Source organism: Pteronotus mesoamericanus, unplaced genomic scaffold (genome assembly GCF_021234165.1).
Source record: "Pteronotus mesoamericanus isolate MK-2021 breed Mesoamerican mustached bat unplaced genomic scaffold, CSHL_Meso_final contig_182, whole genome shotgun sequence".
Classification (NCBI taxonomy): Eukaryota; Metazoa; Chordata; class Mammalia; order Chiroptera; family Mormoopidae; genus Pteronotus; species Pteronotus mesoamericanus.
In genome coordinates, this window is record NW_026555078.1 from 12,864,658 (window position 1) to 12,882,925 (window position 18,268).

Consider the following 18,268-nt stretch of genomic DNA (forward strand, 5'->3'; position numbering starts at 1 on the left):
GATGATGCAATTTAATTTATTTTTTCTAGGACTTATTTAGCTAAACTGATCAGTGAGAATATGACTTTGAGTCAAATGTTTCCTTTGAGCCTCGCCGAGACATGATTTATATTTCTCGAATGTCTACGTTTGGGAAACATAATGCAGAAATAGAAATGCCTGTGAAATGCCACTGATTGACTTGCAAATTTTGCAGAATAGGATCCAGTTTTAAGCAGTGTCTTTTTGGTTCTTGCAATAGCTGTGGGGGAGGGAAATCTGGTTAATGCCAGCAAAGGGAGCAGACAGTTCTCTGTTCCAACAAGAACAGTTTGTGCAATTACATTTTTCACAGCAATCTTGCATGATAGTAGGCTCATTTCACTGAAATTGTATCAACATGTAAATCCAATCAACATTGCAACACACTTTCTTACAAGGCTTCTGAAGTCATAAGTGCACAGTTGGTGTGTACAAGTGCACGTATGGGTGTGGGTTTTCATTAAGGCTGTCTGTTTCCCACTACAGCCCCTGCTTAACAAAGAATGTCAAGTGTGAGTGGTTGAGCATAACTGAATTTCCCTGGGTTGAGAGGCCTGGTTGACCTTCTCAGCCATGGTTAAGCTAAGCTTGTGTGCTCCAGAAAGACCAAACTTCCCTTTGTGTGTCACATTTTTGGTCTCTTGGCAATCAGGCTGAGGATATTTTGTGATTCTGCATCAAGCTTATCTGCTTAATATTGTCGTCTGCATCTCAAGGGCCTCTCTCTGTATTAAATAGCTCTGTCAACCAATCATCGGACATTTCATTGAGATGTGCCAAGTGTGTAACATTGAGCTACCAACGTGACCATGGAAAGTACTGGTAGTAGAAAAACGGAATTGGTACAAATAGTCCAGATACTTGTACAGCGTGAACGTGTGTATTATAATAAACTGGAAAATATTAATATACATTTTAATGTAACATGTATTATTTGCTGCATGTTTTTACTTTGCTAAGGAGAAATTCTCACTGGTAAATTTGTTTTACTATTGTGCATTAAAAAAAATACTTTGTAGTGACCTGACCAGTGGAGGCTCAGTTGGTTGGGCATTGTCTGCAGAGGCAGTGGTCAGTCACCAGTTGGATTCCCATCGGGGCACATGCCTGGGTTGTGGGTTCGACCCAGGTCGGGCGGGGGATGTGCAAGAGGCAACTGATCGATGTTTCTCACACCAGTGTTTCTCTCCCTCGCTTTCTCCTTCCCTTCTCCTCTCTAAATTAAAGAAATAAATAAAATCAATAAATACAAAACTGCTTTGTGGTGAGTTGGAGAGAATGCAACAAGCACAGGAATTAAAATCAGCGCTGTAGAACCAGAAAGATTAGGCAGCCAAACATTTAGACTCTTTACAAATAGACTGTTTTTTTAATTATGAAAGAATATTAAATCTGTGCCATGTTATGTTTTTTGTTTTGGGTGTAGAGTGGAGTTTTAGTTAGTGTTGCTGCTGAATTATTTACAAATAATATGAAAATACCAGGCGATGTTTACAATGGAAGGTGTGAAACTGTAGCTGAAATCGTGTACCGCACCACCCAGACTCCAAAAGCACCTGAGTCATCATTTTGGGATCATTTCCATCTGGGCTTTAATTTTTGTCATCTGAGTCTTAGAAACCCAGGCAGTGGCCTGACAGGCTTGGCTTAAGGAAGCTGTCCAGTGTAGGCTGTTGGGGAGAGATTTTTATTTACAAGGCTTGGTTTAGGGCACCAGATTTTTAAAAATATTTAATTTGGTTTTATTTCATTATTTGGGATAATTATTATATTGAATTTTTCCCCCACAAGTTTGAAGTATAGTTTACATCTGGTAAGATGCACAAATCTTAAATATCTACAAGTACATAAGTATTCTTACACTGTACATATACCCACGTAACTAGGACCCGGATGAGATGTAGAATATCCCTGTCACCCAAGAAAGTTCCCTTGTGCCCCTTTCCAATCAGTAAACCCACTGCTATTCTGTCTTCTGTCACCACAGATTGCTTGTTCATTAACCTCACATAAATGTAACCATACATTTGCCACCATTTTCCATCTGGCTTCTTTTGTTCAACATAATGTTACTGAGACTCGTCCATGTTGGAGAATGTGTCAGTAGCTATTTTTATTGTTAATTATGAATACACATAATTTGTTTATTCATTCTCCAGTTGATATGTTTTCCTCATTTGGGGCTATTCTGAATAAAGCTTCTCTGAACATCCACACACCAATCTTTTTATGGGCATATACAATCATTGCTCTTGGGTAAATGCCTAGAAATGAGATTTATAGACCAAGGGTAAATACATACTTAACTATAACAGAAACTGACAGTTTCCGAAGCAATTGCACATGCTCACTCTTACCAGAGATAGATGGGAATTCTGTTAGCTTCACAGTTTCTCTAACACCTGGTATTATCAGTCTCTTGAATTTTACCCATACTGGCAGGTATATATGTAAACATCTTTATGTGGTATTTTAAGTGCTAAAGGATGTGGAGAAATGCATAGTTAAGTACAAAAGCATATTTGTATTCACAAATGTGAAGGTTAACTTTATGTTTCCACTTGACTGAGCCATGGAGTGCTCAGATGTTTGGTTGAACATAATTCTGGATGTGTCTGTGAGGGTGTTTATTCTCTGCATGAGATTAATATTTGAATCAATAGACTGAGTAAAGCAGATTGAGAGTTCTTTCTCTCTGACTGACTATACTATAAAAGCTGGGACATCTGTCTTTTTCTGCCTTTGAACTCAGACTTACACTAGAATTTATACCAGTGGCTCTCTTGATTCTCAGGCCTTTAGACTCAGATTAGACCTATACCATCAGCTCTCCTTGTATCTTCAGCTTTCTGACTGCCGATATTAGACTTCTCAGCCTCCATTATTGTGTGACCTAATTACTTATAATAAAACCTTTTGCCTCTCTCTCTCTATTTCTCTACATATATATATATATATATATATATATATACACACACACACACACACACCCACACATATATATATATAGACATACACTCCTCTCATTCTTTCTTAAAAGTGTTGGGTTATATTATACGCTGACCTAGCCTTACTGGTTATTTCTGCCTTCCTTTTAGATGCCGTCTTACTCTACCCATTTTCCTGATTTTATACCACAAATCATACAAAAACAACGGCTGACAGCCTTCCTTTGGGGGAAGAAGGGAGGCATACACTAATACAAATTGTCCTTGCTGCAAATGATTTTATTTAAAAAATAACATTAAGATGCTTTTTTACAACAGTGTAAAAGCCAATTACTTTTTATAAAGCTACAAACATTCAGTTCTCCATAATATGAGACACTCTAAAGGCACGATTTTCTAATCATCATTTTCTCAAGTCATTTCAGCTGGCGGATAAAATGAGTCACCTCAAAATGGCCCCAAACTCATTTCCCCCATGAAATGATTTACAAAGTTTCATTTAGTAGAGGAGTAGTAAGTTACAAAGGTACTTCAAACTTAGGGACAACTTTTATTAATATTACTGTATCTGGTATCCAATTAAGCAGTAAGGAACAAAGTAGAAAGAATTGCCCTTAAAATATATTTACTTCCCCAAATTGAAACTTAATATTTTTCCTAAGCAACACATTTGATATTTTTGCCATGACTCAAGTTATTATTCCATTAAAATAAGATTTTTTTGATAAAGATGTTCATTAAAATGTTAATGAATATGCTCAGTCAGAGCCCATGCCTACTTTACTTCCTGTGTGTGAGTTCCTCTATAGATACAACTGTAGGGACACAAATTACATGGCAATTCAATGCGAGGAGAGGAGTGGCAGCGGGGAGGGAAGCGTAACGCTGTGCACACCACTGACAGGTCAGCGCCCCTCTCCCAGCCCAGCTGCAGGAGTGTGGGCAGGGCTGGAAGGCCCAGCGTGCACGTGGAGCAAGGGCGGCCTTCCTGTTGTTTCACATTCAAGGCAATGAGACAGAGCTTCCTGGTTCCCAGCAATCTCCAGCTTTCACTGACAGGTCTAAATGTTATGTGTAAAGGACAGCAAAACATGGCGTGTACCCCTGAAAAACCTCCAGTGTCACAAAGGGAAAATGCCTCGACCAAAAAGGCATTTGTTCCATGCTCATTGTATGCAGAAATCATTTCCTGTTGCCAAACTTCTTGATTAAAACAAAAAATAATAAAGCCACATGCACATTGCCTCCTGACAATCCTCTCAAATAAAAAAGCAGTAAAATGAAATCACATGATTTTCCATTTTGAATGAAGTAATCTAAGTGGATGTGAATCCCAAATGCATCGGTATCTGGGGGGTCATATTCAGGTAGTTCCATTCAGAGTGATTAGGAATAATTTTCAGTACAGCCCTTTTTGGAGTAAGCACACTGGATGTTTCCCAAAAGGAGAGGTCACTGGTAAAAATAACAGAATTAATATTTATCTTCCAGTATGACTTTAAATCATCCTTCTGTATATCAGTTTACTGAGAAAGGGATCAATACCAGAATATTTTGTTCCATATCCATAATTAAGGTAGGATTTGCTCTCAATAAAATTCAGAGTAAAAATTTCATATTCTTAAAGAAAATGTATTTTGATGTGACAATGTGGAGGTCTAGCCTTTAGGTGAAAAATGAATTTTACCAAAAGCAATACAGTTTCTTTTCCCCTGTGGAAATTCAGTGAAGCATCAGTTTTCTGTGTTTTCTTTTAGCCAAAAGTCAAGGAAAACATATGAACTCGATCTATTCTTTTTAGACAGCAGAGAGCAGGTAGTTGCTCCCTGTGCAAGTGATTTTTTTTTCTACTCAAGGGCTCTTGAGGGTTCGCAGTGGAATTTCAATGACCTTGTTTTTTCAGAGTTTTTCAGAGCCATTTTCAACTGCCCTCTCTGCTTCCATAAATATGCTCCAGTAATTGTAGGTACTGTTTCTAGAACCTATCAACAACATTCCTTAAACATCAAGGGGATGTTTTTTTATGACAAAACAGGCTTTAATGCAAGACTTTCATTGGAGCCAATATGATTCCCAGCACATCCATCCGTGCTGTAGTCCAAGGTCCATGTGTGTCTTGGGACTATTCCCCAGCACAGTATAGCACCTAACAGATAGTGGATGTTAATTGATTAACTATTAATTAATTAAATGATATTTATTAAACACCTCTTATGTGGCTAAGTCACATACATGATTGATAGATATTCATTACTGAGCCTTGCCATTGGCGGTTGGCTTGACGAAACCACCCACATTTTCTTGCCTACTCAATCCCGCTTGCACCTGGTGCAACTTGAGTCTACCTCTTCGTATACTGATCATGCCACCAGTTCTCTGGAATGGGCACACTCATATGTTACATGATTTATAAGATTGTGTATCTGCGTTTGGGTTCAGAAAATTTGGTTGTTTTATTACTGTTTGTTTGTTTAAGAAATGTGGTTTCCTTCTCACACAGTGTCTTTAGTTGTATCTAGAGTCCTGGTTGTTGTCTTCACAAATACAATCTGCTTTGGTTACTAAATTGATTTGCCAGAGAAATTTAATCTAGGCCTTGTTCAGTTTCTCAGTTGGTTAGATTCCAAGTTTGTTTGTCAATCTGTTTTGGGGGCTTTTGAGTGCCTTTTTCCATAGGGTGGTCAGGGTCTCAGGCTGGGCCCCCACAGCCTGTTTCAGCTGTTCCTGCAGCGGAGCTAGGAGCAGTTTGAATTCTGTGCTTAGGGACTGTGAGGACGCCATGGCATGGCAGGAGGAGGGTTTTCTCCCTCCGTTCTGAGAGCAGGGTGCCTTTCAGTAAAATTCTGAGATAGACACCTTGCATTTTCCTCCCCTCATCCCAGCAGCGCCCCCTGTCCCACCTGGGTAACACCTCTCCTCCCCTCCACTCCTTCCTGCTCCGCATCCTTACTCAGCCCTCAGCCACCGCTGCCGGCCGCCCTCAGGCCCAACGTAACCCTAAACATTCTGTGTCAAAATTACCTGTGTCACCTCTCCCTTATTCTGTGCGTCCCTTCTCATCTTTGGAAAACCAGAGGTGGAATTAATTCATGCTGTTGGATTACTGTCTGATTTCATTTATTAAGCTGAAATTCCCAGCTGCTCAAATGGAACCTTAGGCAAGGTGAAGTGAAAAAATCGGACTACTGGTATATGCAGGTTAGGAAATATGTTTTAAGACATCAAGACATTAAGTCATTTCTGAATGTAAAGAACATTTACTGAGCATCTGATATGAACTGAGCTCTGTGTTGAATAGGAGAGATAAATGATCCTGAAAAATACAAGGGCTAATGGGGAAGACAAGTGAGCAGTTCAGTGGAGGGTGTTAAGTGCTATTGTAGAGAATTGTACAATATGGAATCCGGGGTGGGTAGGCTTCCTGGAGGAAGTAACACTTGAACGAAGATGTAAATGACAAATAGAAATTTGCCCTGGGGTGAAAGACATCCCAGGCAGAGGGAACAAGCACAAAGGTGAAGGCAAGGGAAAGCATGGTGCATTTTGGGAAACGCAGCCTCCTTAGTCTGGAGACTATGGATTTCAAGATGGGAAATGGAGACACGTGAAACTGGCCCTGGCCAGTCTGTCCCAGTACATGGCATACTATCACTTATTCAGCGTTTTCCACTCTTTCCTTATTTCTCTTATACACTAGAGATTCTCCGAAGGGTCTGTGTTTGAAATTTCCCAGTAACTGAAGGCAGCTACAGAGGCGATCTTGACCTACGGGCTGTAGCGGCCTGAGCAGTGGCCATTTTTATGTATTGCATTTACAGGTTCCTTTCTTACGTACTCTTGACTTCCTCTTTGGTGCAGAGGTCCCAGCAAAGCTGCGGCTAAGAACACCTAGGCTGTTTGTTTGAAATGCATGCTCTCAGGCCCCATTTCTAGTATTCCGATTCCACTAATTTTGGGTGTCATCTGGAAACGTGGATTTTTGATGGGCCCACAGGTAATCTGGATGCAAGCTGTCCTGGGACCACACTTTGAGAAATAACTCTCTGCAGTGCCAGGCTGAAATTGCAAAGTGGGGCCAGCTTCCCTTCGTGCATCCCCTCCCCTCCTTAGACGGTGCCTTCCAGCTGCCCTTGGATTACTCAGTGTTCTATGGGGTGGGGGGGGGTGGAGAAGGGGAGGGCGTCCTTCCAGCCATACCTGATGCCAGGTCCCTTTCCTCCACCATCCAAACTTACCATCCTATAAACTCAAAATGTTAGCCGAACATCAGAACTAGCTGAGACTTGTGGTGTGGGGGGAAACAGGCACTGCCCAAACCCAATTCCCTTGTTAGCTTACCTCTGTAACCCCCACGTGCCCTCCATATTCCACTGACTCTCAAACCTAGGCTCTGTTTACTTCCTCATGCCCTTGCTCTTCTTGTCTTTTGTGCTATTAACATTTTAGAGGTGACTTTCCTGTGCTGGGTTTTCTAACATACATCTAACGCTGGAACTACACTTCGATAAGATAAACTGAAATTTTCGCCAGCCTTGAAAACTGCACGGTAGAAATTTAATACAGCATTTTAAACTGGCAACGATTCCTCCTTCCCCTCCTCTTGTTCCTCTTCACCACAAAACAGAATTCTCCATCCTTTCCACCTTCGACTCTCCAACTTCTTTGCCAACCTCAGGTTTTCAAGAGGTACTTTTTAAAATTGATTTTCGAAATTCAATTCATAGGAGCGACATTGATGGCTGTCCTGTGAGAGAGAAGACGTCCCCTCTCTGAGGTCTCAGGACGGCGGCACCTGACAGGAGCCAGGCTCTGGGAGCACAGTCTGTCAGAGCTACTTTTCCAAGATGCAGCACAGACCTTTATGGCAAGAAAACTTGATGCTTATTTAGAGATTCTCAAACAGAGGGATTTAGGTTGTTTGCAAAGTCCAATTTCTATGCTTCAGAAAATAACACGTGACTTAGAGAGGCTTTGAGTTTATATCAAAACACTGATTCTAACACGCAGAGCCAAACCATTTCTGTATTTATACCACATAAACAGAATCTAAGAACTCTATCCCCAACACTCACATCACCAGTCTATGGAATTGAAGTGAAAATTAGGATCAGGTGAAGGTTTACTTTTAAAGAACATCTGACTCAAAACTAAATGAAACTTAAAAGCTTAAATTCCGTTCTTCCGATACTCCAGTTTCTCCCTGTCATTGCAATTGGCTGAAACTCTCTGTGTGAAGAACCAGGTCTCTGGAAAGCATTTAGGAAATAACTTTTTGAGATTGTGTTCCACTAACACACCATGACTAATAGCTGCAGGAACCATGAGCAGGTCTCCAAGTCACTTTATTCCCACTGCTTTGTGTGGGAATTCTACGATCAAATCCATTAGCCTCCGTTTGGTTGCCAGCCCCGCTCTCTCCCAATGAAACTGCGGCCGTTAGAGCATGTTAAAGAGTCTAGCAGCATGAACTGTACGGTGCTGTCGTTCAGGGAAACCCTTAGTGCTTGTTCTGACAAGTCCAGGGGGCTGTTAAGGATGAGCTCAAGAGGAGAAGGAAGTGGAGAAAGAATCTATTTTTTAGGCACTTTGGCTGGCTTTTCATATGTGTTATCTCATTTATTCTCCTTCACATCCTCTAGACACAAACTACCCCTGCCCCATTCTGGACTCTGACCCCCAGCAGAAAGATATTTATTTGTCATCATGTGACTCAGCCAGGAGACCCCCAAAGTCATGGACTGGCTGCTGATAACCCAGCCACTCTCTCTGGTCTGGCCCGTAAACTCAGATTGCCTCGTTTCCTCCTGGGTGGACTAGCACTTCCAGAAAGGCGAGCCCTCCAGGGCTCTGAGGAGGATCATCCCTGACGTTGTCTTCCCTCCGGCTCAAGGATGCAAGCAAACGAAAACCAGCTCCATCTCACCGGAGGGCTGGGGCGCCTTGCTATAGAACAGGCCTCCAAATGGCTCTTGGACTGAAACAATTGAACCAGCTAGACAGTTTAGACACGTTCATTTATCGCATTTCTCCCACTAAGGTGAATTTTATAGACCTGTCTCTCATGGGTACACTTGCTTTCATCCTCAATTAAAGGTTAGTACACATTCCCTGCCCCCCGCGCCCCCCCCCCCCCCCCCCCCCCCGCCAGAAATCACTCTATCAGTGGAAATAACCCCACAAACACCATGACCCATAGATTAGGGCATGAAAATCCTTTCATCAGGAAATAAGATGATACTCTATCCCAACTCAAACCAAGTAAACACAGGTGATGCCAGACCACAAAACAGAGTTTCCTCGAACTCAGAAAGGACAGAGCAGGTATTACTCCTTAGGCCATAAGTATGGTCCAGTCTGAAGAATAAGCTTTGGAGAATAAAAGGAAAGCTCATTGGCTGTGAGGTCCAGGCCAGTCACTTACTCTCCTAGGAACCCAGTGCCCACTGTCATGAGACTGCTTAATAAAGCCCTTGACTCATAACAGTATAGTAGACAATGAAGAGGGGCTATATATTTTCATCAGCTTGAAAACTCCTTGGAGACAGGGCCTGTATTGTTATCTTTGTAGCAACAATGTTTGTCACTAGGGTGCTTTTCTAATAAATCCTATGTAAACATGTTCATCAGAAAAAAACACTTAAATGTATCTGCAATCATGTATATGTGTTAAGATTCTCCTTGTAAAAACTACATGGAAAAAAAATGATAATTCACATTTTCCAGGGGACTTTCAAGATCATTAAAGAAATATTTTTCCCTATAAGTTACTATATGTGACTAAATATTCTAATTAACATTTTTAGGGCATAAATACTGCACCCTAATTTTAAAGAGTTGATAAACTAATCTAAAGCTGGTTCTTTGAGGAAAAAAAACATAAAATAGACCAACATTATAGCAAGATTGATCAGAAAAAAAGAAGGGCTAAAACACAATACGTATTTGTATTAGGAATGAAAAAGAGACTACAAATGCTGTAAAAATGTATAAAAATAACTTAAAAGAAGACAATGAAGGTAGACCTAAAACTGTTCTAAAATATATATCTTTTGTTTTTAAGAAGTGAAGCCCAAAGAGGTTAAGCCAAACAGTGCCACAGTGAAACCCGCTTATACCTCATACTGTGAAGGCAGGTTATTTACCTTCTTTAAACCTTTGTTCATTTGTAAAATGAAGGTGGTAGTGTCTACCCTATTTATTCACAGGGTTATTATGACATAAGTGGAATTGATGCATGCAAAAGCAGTGTAACCAAAGGACTTACTATTAATCATTTTGTCTTAGTCCCATAGTTATTTTAGGCAGAGGTAAAATTATTTAGAACTCTTGTCTGCTGTTAATTGAGTCCTCTTCCTATCATTCCCAATTGACCCCACAAACTCAGAAACTTCATAGCCCAGCAATTCCAAGGGCACAGTAGCCAGCTCACAGTCTTTGGCACGTGATAATCTGCTTCCCTGGTCAGAGGTCATTATGATCCAAGAGATAGTGGACATATCAAATTGGAGGACCTTTTTGTGGTGGTGGTGGTGTTTTGGTTTATCCAGATTTTATACTAGAAGTAAGTTTACATCATAAATTTCCACTTCATTTTATTTGGGCACTTAAAACACTTCCTTGTGACTCTGTAAAGAGATGATTAGTTTAGCACAGGAATAAAGGATAACATTTTAGAATGACTTTTCAGTGTGATTCACTGAGGCTATCTAACGGGCCAATGAACATAAGCCAGTGAACAACATCTTTCATCAGGGCAATCAGTACATATCAAAACCACAATGCAATAACCAGTACACATCCACGAGGATGGCTAAAATTTAAAAAAAAATCTGTATGACAAGGTTGTGGAGAAACTGGAACTTCCATACACTGCTGGTGGAAATGTAAATAATGTACAAACACAGTGGCAGTACTATTAAAGCTGCACACATACATTTAAAAAATGTGATTCACTGGTGATGTAATTAAAAGTAAATAGAACTAAGGTAAATCAATATTGTTACACTTTATGGTGGAACTTTGAAATTTTTATAAAATGTAATAATGCACTAAATAACACTGAAAAAACAATGCGAAATGAGCAGGCAATTTTATAAGGCAGCAGGATAAGCAACTAATTGTGTATAACACTTTTACCAAAGGTGGGGTTTTTGTCATGGCACACTGCTAGAAGTGATTTTTAAAAGTTAACTCTATTACATGCCCATGATGTTACTGAGCATCACAACAGTTTGTTTGTTTTAATAGCATTCAAAAGAAAGTAACTGTCACATAAGCCATACTATGCTATTTCTTTTTCATTTTAAAATATGAATATTAGGCACTCTTTTTCAAAAACTGCTTTTCCTTGCCGAAAATTCAAAGAAAAACTTACCAAACACCAATTGCCCATTACACAGTGCCAGCTTTTAAAAAAAACTTTTTAAAGTATTAGTATTATCTTAATTATTTTTTAATTTTACTTGTATTGAGGTAAGAATATTAGAGAGCTACCCTCCTATATTTTAAGCATTAATACATTATGGATACAATGCCTTATCGGTGACTATAGGCACAACTCCATACAGCAGATCTGCGGAGCTCGTTCATCTTGCTGAACTAAAAAGAACCCCTGTGTCCACTAGTAGTAACTCCTCACCTCCCCTGCCCCAGCCCTTGGCAACTGCCATTCCACTTCTTGGGTCTATGAATTTGATGATTTCAGATACATCATATCAGTGGAATCATGTAGAATCTTGAGGACATTATACTCAGTGAAATGAGTCATTCACAGAAAGACAGTTACGGATGAGATTTTCTAAGGAGCCTGGAGGTCAAAGGACAAGGGTGGAATCCTGGGGAAGGTCACCCTTTCACAAGCAAGTCTTGGGGGAGCTCCAGGGAGAGGAGCCAGGAGGAGAGTCAGCCTGTTATACAGAAATATCATATGTTACAGGAATATCAAGCAGAGTGAAAACTAAACTGTGACCTTTCACATTGGTGCTTACGTGGCACTGGACCTTCAGGAGACCAGTTATTGTAGAGTTGAATAATGGCATGACTAACCAAATTTTAGCAGGCTGGAGAGTAAACAGAACTGAGAAGGGGTGGTATGCTCTTTAAGACAGAAAATGGAAGGAAACTGAGAGGATTGACTATGGGGAGACAGAGTCAAAGGTGGGGTTTTTGTCATGAGGATATAAGGTCATACTTACAGGTAGCGGTAGAGGACACAGGATGATGGTAATAGTAAACCTAAGGTGCTTGCTGTGTGCCAGAAATTACTCTAAGTACTTTACATAGGTAAACTCACTTTAACCTTCACAACATTGAGGTAGGCACCAATATTATTCCCATTTCTCAAAAGAGAAAACTTAGGCACAGAGAGGTTAGGCAAATTGAGCAAGGTCACACACACCTGATATCAGAGACAGGATTTGAATCCAGCCTGGGACTCCTGTGCCTATGAACTCCTACACTTTGCTATAAAGAAGAAGATGCAGGGAGATGGGGCATAAAGGGCCATGTAATCCCTTACTCGGAATATTTTGGGGCCAGATATATGTTGGAACTCAGGAATTTTTAGATTTTAGAAAGGTAATAGAATACACTTCATTTCACCCAGGCAGGACCTGGGGCCGAACCTTAAACACAGTCACGTTGGTAACTGATATTTTTGGAGCAAATGCATGAATAAATAATGATTGTAAATAACCTCACATCACTTTCGGCTAAGTTCTGCTGCCATGAGTTACCAAAAAATTGTCAGTATTCAGAGATGTTTGAATTTGAGACTTGCAGATGAGGAACTGTGCTCCTGCCACAGCCAATCACGTCTTCAAAGGAAAGGAAGTGGGGAAGGGGATGGGGGCTGTCTGGCCTTGGAAAGGGTGAGGAGCACCTGTTCTTTGTGAAAAGAGAAGGGGGCAAAATGAAGACCAATAAGGTTAGGCCCCAACTCCTCACTTGCAACTGCCACAAAAAGCACTGCTGTGCTTTTTCATCAAAGGTCAGATGACAGACGGACATCACCTTCTTTCCTCTAATGTCTAGAATGGCCTGTTCTGGCTTTCTCTGTATTTGACTTGGCCATCCAGTACGGTCAAGGTGATTCTGCCTCTACCTTCCATGTGTTAGTGAGAAGGAGAAAGGGGGTGAGGTTGAGGGATAGAGGGCGCTCTTACTACAGAGGTTCTTTATAGGTCCTGTTTCCCTTTTGCAAGTGTCGTTCATTCATTCACTCACTCATTCATTCATTCATTCATTTTGCTACCACGGGGGGGAAAAAGCTTAGAAAACTATTAAAAACTTGGAGAGTATTTAAGGGACAAGTGAAGCAAAACTGAAAGACTTTATTGTGACCCCTGAGGAAGGCGGGAGAGAGAGGGATTAAGAATGAATATGAATGAAGAGTCTCTGACTCAGGATGACATAGAAGTTTTTCATGGGAGTCTGAATAGAGCCAATGAAGACTGAGATGTATAGCTGAGCACTGTGCTTTTTCTCAGAAGGTCTGTAGCATCTATTACTATACCTCACCTTCCTAACCACTACCAGGCTCAAGTCACAAGGAGCCCAGGTTTCTTAGTTTACTTGACTCAGGCAGGGAGTCCTTAACTCATTTGGATGGGAGAGGAGAAGCATGAAAATGTTCCTTGTGTTCCCAGTCATCACTTAGACATATTAATCCAGAAAAAACATTGTTAAACATAATGTTGGATGCTAGAATGTTTCTGGTGGTGCTTAAGGTACGTGTTAAAGAAAAACCTGAGCCGGAATTCTGGTTTGCAGCTAATTTCTGGGATGGTATTAGATGTCAGGCATCTTAGGGGTTAAAAGTCTTTGGTAGGCTACCCAGAAATTTTAATATGCATGTAAAATACATTCCAAACTGACTTTTGGAACATAACCCTGTAAGTTGGGGACTGCCTGTTTTTATACTCCCTTTGCCAAAGTTACTAAAATTAGTAGGATAATAGAAATCAAAAAATTATATATTCTTGTGACTGAACAGCATGGCAGCATCTTCAAACCCCAAGCTTAATTTTAAAGTCAGTACTATTTTATTGGGCATTTTCTAGAACCAAAGAAAATGAGTTGGCAAGACTTCCCTCCCCCTGCCTCCCCAATCTGGCAATATTCATGGAGAAACTCTGTTTTTATCTTTGCAATGAAAGTAGCTCTGTGCATTTTAATTATCACTTGGAATGGGGACACAGGTGATACGCTGATGAACCTGCTGATATTACAAAACTGAGAGAAATAGCAGATATGTTAGGCAAGAAACACACACATTTTGTTTCTCTCCCATCTCCTCCATGTCCCCAAACAAAAATGGAGTAAGAGTTCAGAGGATTGTTTTGTATGTGTGTTGGAGGGAAAAATGGGAATGTTTGGCTTAGAAAAGACATTATACAGGAAGAAGATAAGTCATTAAACAGAAGTGGTATTCTTTTTGACTTGGTCTATGAGGTTCTAGTGGACACATCTAAGTCCAGTGGTGGTAGATTTTTCTCCATTGTAGGAAAGGTTAACAGAATTCTTCAAAAATCAGTAAGTTCCCTTTACCCTATGCATTCAAAGGATGAATATTGTGAATCAAGTACAGGAGAATCTTCCATTGGGTAGGAAGTTAAAGTAGACAGTCTGCAAGTCCCTCTTTGAATCCTAAAACTCTCTTAGTTTATGAAAATCATAATAACTATTCCCTCTTTCTTTCTCAAGCAATCTGATAGCCTCAAAACTTGATGCCAGTGAGAAAACTCAAGTTGACGCTAAGACCCCAGTTGGTCGTACAATTGTGCAATCAAGTTTTAAGTGTTCTTGATGGAGCCAGCCAATCTGGGACTGCCCATTTCCTTAGTCATGGAGATGTACTTTTGGAAACCAAAATCTGTAATAGGCAAAAATCAGTCCAAGCTATGTGGCTTTCCAACGGGGTATGATTACAAAAGAGGCCGAAATTATTATAGCCCAGAAGAGGAAAGTCAGCAGAATTCATTATCCTTACAAAACACATTCTTTGATCCTTCCTTCTACCATATTGCATGCACTATTTCTTGGACTTTCCAGTGGTCAGTGAGGTCAAGATAATGTTGCGCATATCTCATTGCTTTTATATTGGCCTTAGAGAGACTAAGAGCAAAGATTAGTTTCTTTTTAGAATAGCTATTATTTAAGAAATTTACGTTTTTCATTGTTGGAAATCATTTGGAGTTCTCTAATATATGTTGGGAAATGCCCTGTCTGGTTTCAGGAGCTATAACCTCACCAGCAGGCTGGAGGGCCCCAAGGCTGGAAATAATCAAGGAGGCCTTGGAGAAATAGGCCTGAGGAGGCATAACCTGTCTCTCCTGGTAGGGGCGTAGCTCCTACCTCTCTGCTCGGCCCCGTGATGGTTGCTTGTTGATGACAGGTAAGCTATCTCATGCAGAGATAACAACCTAAGCCAGACATCAGCCAGTATAGGAGGCAGACAAGAAATTGGGGGACACGGAGAAAGGGCAGAAAGGCCCGCGCCCCTCGGCTCGGCTGGGCCACGGCCGGAGCCCCCATTCTCTCCGAAAGAAGTCTCCTCCTTTCTTTGCGGCTCCCTCCCCACACCTGGCTCAGGTTCGAAGCAATACCAGAGGCAGTCCTAAACCAGATCTGGCGGTTCCCAGGGAAATCAGGCCTGAAAGTAAATTCTTTAAAGTGTGCTTTGTTCTTCCCTCAGAAGCTACAACCAGCACATGCTGGGAAGGAAATTTATATTATTCACAGACCCTAACCCTATATGCGTAGGCACTCTTCTGTTTACTGCTCTCTCCTGTTTAGTCCTCTCTTGTTTACTAGTCTCCTCTCAGACCCATGTAAATCGGTGTGTTCCTGCCGTTTGTTTTCTTCAAAACAAATGTTCACGTTCCCTGTGAACATTAACCTACGGATGTAATGAGATAACCTGTGCATTCCTGTTACCTGGCCCCACTGATAACTTTTTCAATAAAAGCCTTTGACCAAAGGGACTCTGGGCCTTCCCTACTAGGGGGATGTGCCACGTCCCCTCTCCTGGCAAACAGAGAAGTGTTTGCGACGACTCGTGTTTATTCCCCCATCCGTGTCACCCCTGAGACGGGCTCTGCGGGATTCAGAGTCCGCGCTCCCATCTCAGCGGGCCCCGCCCGGACGGTAACCCTCAGGTCCCGGCGTGCCGCGCTCCCCGTGACATGCTCCGTCCGCCCACGTTACAAACATGTGGCGGCAGCCTCTACTTGATCTTTGTAAGCAACAACATCAAGACATTGCAGTATGCTCAGAAACAAAGTCATGATGGAAACCTATTTCTCTTCTTTATAAACCCGCCGTACTTGTGATTACTGCATCAACACTGGCCATCCATCTGGAAGGCAGTTCCATGAGAGCCTGGACAAATTGTCTGGCTCAGCATTCCATTTCCATTACCTAGCATACTGCTAGCACTCAAAAAAATGTTGAACTGAAAGAATAAATCTAGCAAGGAAATGATTTCTGACTCTCTCCAATGCTCTTTATATCTTCAACATCAACACATGTACACACAGATTCTTAAAAGAATAGGAACAGCCACTTTTTGTTTTACAAATTGCATATAAAAAATTGTACATTCTTGTCCACATGTCCTGGATCGGTGCCAAGATTCTGTTTCTTCCTTGTAAACGACTGCAGTCATCTTTGCTATCAACTATATCAATGGGCACTGAGACCGTTCATAGTGCTGTGAGGATAGCTCACGGGGCTTTCCAGGTTTCACTCTAAGGTATGACAGAACTGCTTACGGTCCCATGCAGGCCAGAAGGCACTGCGGGTGGCCTCCCAAGGAGGTAATGCCACCTCATGGACAGTCAAGACAAGCAGCCTCATCATAATATGTAACATAAATATGGGAGATATCCTGCTGCTTAACTACCTTCGAATGCCTTTGGAGGCAATATTTCTTTCTGAGAGGCAGGACAAAGACAGCAGGAGCGTGTGCAGGACCTGGGAACTGGGAAGTGGGCAGGTGGGGAGCATTAAACACTAACCTGCCCTGTCTAGCAGTTTTACCAGAAGCCAGACAATCTAGTGTCTATGCCAGGGTAGTTCTAATGATAACATCATCTTGGTTTGTATATTGTCTTCTTATTCCATAAACACCCATGTATAATATTTCATTTGATCTTTGTAATAACACTTGGAGGTAGTTAACATAGGTATTATTATCATTGCTATTCCCATCTATTTTGCATACACAAAAACGTAGGGTTTAAATGACCATTTTAGGTTAAAGTGCCGGTGAGAGGCAATGCTGGGTCTTTATCTCTAGGAAACAAAACTGTGGTGTAGCAACCACAGGACTAAAGTCCGTGGAATTCCAACTCCATTTATTATCTGTGTAACCTCAGAAAAACCCTTTGCATTTTCTGAGCTTTAGTTGTCTTTAACTATTTTTTACATGGAGGCTAAGGAGGTAAAGAGGGATGGGCATGGGAAGATGTCAGTATTTGTCCTGTTCACCTCATGGAATTATTCTGAGGTGGGGATGATAAAGGCTGAAGTGCTTTGTAAGGTATAATATAGCTGTGACATGGTATCACTCTAAGAAGAGCAACACTTCTGAACACAGATGAAGAGAATGGGGCTTTGGAGTCAGAGGGGCTTCGTTTGATTCCCAGCACCCCTCCTTTCAAGCTGCATGACTTCGACTGGGTACTTGAACTTTACTAAACCTTGGTATCCTCATATTCAAAATGGGGATAATGAAACCTGCCTCCTAGGGCTGACATGCAGGTTAAATGAGATTAAGAACAGAAAATAGAAATTACTAATTGGATGATAATAGTGGTAGCAAAATAATTTAAAGTAATATTAATAATAATTAATAATAATAAATGTTTTACTGAAGAACCTGAGATATAGCAGCTTACTGATTTAGTCTCAGGGTACCCAGAGAGCAGAGCGTTAAGAGCTTCGGTAAACCAATGTTAAGCCTTGTGTTTGCGTTGGAAGAACATATTTGGTGAGTGGAAGCTGTACAAGAAGAAACTTTTTTCTTTTTCTCTCCATCCCACCAGCCCCACCCACCTCTGTCCACAGGGTCTATTTGTTTAGGATTTGAGAAGACAGGAGCCATGGAAGTCCAAGGAGAATCCAGTACAGAAGAGACTTTCCTCCTGTACTGCTGTAAGAATCCCAAGATGTCTTCGGCAAGAGATTGGATTCCTAGTGGTGCCATTGCTTAAAGCTCAGTGTTTTCCGATTACTAGGACGACACTTCTTCCCCATGAGGACCAGCTCTGAATCTGTGGGAGTTGCCGGGCCCCCTG

The 18,268-nt window shown here is 41.2% G+C and overlaps 1 protein-coding gene across 1 annotated transcript in view; it reads right to left on the minus strand.

Moving 5' to 3' along the window:
- TSHR (thyroid stimulating hormone receptor) overlaps positions 1-18,268 on the minus strand; it is a 91,086-nt gene that overhangs the window by 52,952 nt on the left and 19,866 nt on the right. The gene's annotated exons all lie outside the window — the stretch shown is intronic.